This window comes from Leopardus geoffroyi, chromosome D3, assembly GCF_018350155.1.
Source record: "Leopardus geoffroyi isolate Oge1 chromosome D3, O.geoffroyi_Oge1_pat1.0, whole genome shotgun sequence".
In the NCBI taxonomy this organism is placed as follows: Eukaryota; Metazoa; Chordata; class Mammalia; order Carnivora; family Felidae; genus Leopardus; species Leopardus geoffroyi.
The window spans coordinates 49,362,352-49,363,578 of record NC_059339.1 but is presented as its reverse complement, the minus strand read 5'-3'; the positions used below and the strand labels follow the sequence as shown (position 1 = coordinate 49,363,578).

Sequence of the window (1,227 nt, the reverse complement as noted above, 5' to 3'; positions counted from 1 at the left end):
CTCTGCCTCTCTGTCTCTCTCTCTCTCAAAATAAATAAATTCAAATTTTTTTTAAATAAGATAAAATATCAATATACATCTTACATAAATAAAAAGCATTATAAAGAGTACTATAGAGATTTGTATGCCAGCAAATTAGATAACCTAAACTAATGGGAAAAAAATTCTAGAAAGAAACAAATAATCAAAACTGCTTCAGTAAGAAATAAAAACTTTGAACAGACTTTCTCTAAAGAAAATCGCAGGCTCAGATGACTTCACTGGTGAATTTTAAAACACATTTAAAAGAATAACAGTCCACCTGAATTTCTTCCCCAAAAAATGGAAATTTCAGGAAGGAATGTTTCCCAGTTCATACTATGAGGCTAGTTTTATACTAATACCAAAACCAGGCAAAACATTACAAAACAAGAAAACTGCAGACCAATATCTCTTCTGAACATAAATGCAAAAATTCTCATCAAAATACTAGGAAATTAAATCCAGCCATATATAAATAAATTATACACCATGAGCAAGTGGGGTGTACACCAAGATTCTACCATTATTTAAGCATCGGATAATTAATGCAATACACAATATCAGTAGGATAAAAGAAAGATAAAAACCACACGATCATCTCAATAGATGAGAAAACACATTTGACAGAATCAAGCACACTTTCATGATTAAAACTCTCAAACCAGTGCTTATTTTGGCAACACATATAAAAATTGGAATGATACAGAGAAGATTAGCATAGCCCCTGCACAAGGATAACATGCAGATTCGTGAAGCATTCCATATTTAAAAACAAATAAAGCAAAAACAAAAACAAAACCTCTCAAACCAGAAGTGAAAGCAAACTTCCTCAATGTGATAAATGGTTTCTGCGAAAAATTCACATCTAACACCATAGTCAATGGTGATTGAATGCTTTCCCCCTAAGATTAGGAACAAAACAAAAGTTTTCACTTTTACCATTTCTATTCAGCATTGTAATGGTAGTCTAACCAAGGTAATTGGGTAAGAAAAAGAAATAAAAGGCATTTAGTTTAGAAAGGAAGTGATAAAAAAATATTTCTATTTGCAGAAGGCATACTCTTATATGTAGAAAATTCTAAGGAATTCATATTCCTTTATTCCAAAAATAAAACTATTAGAACTAATAAATGAGTTCAGCAATGTTGCAAGATATGAGATTAATATACAAAATTTGATTGAATTTTTAAAAAGTAGCAATGAACA

At 30.2% G+C, this 1,227-nt stretch overlaps 1 non-coding gene across 1 annotated transcript; it reads left to right on the top strand.

Moving 5' to 3' along the window:
* Positions 1 to 685: 685 nt before the first annotated feature.
* LOC123588663 lies at positions 686 to 790 on the top strand. Its single transcript, XR_006707966.1, has one exon. It is a non-coding gene; the product is annotated as a U6 spliceosomal RNA (small nuclear RNA).
* Positions 791 to 1,227: the final 437 nt, after the last annotated feature.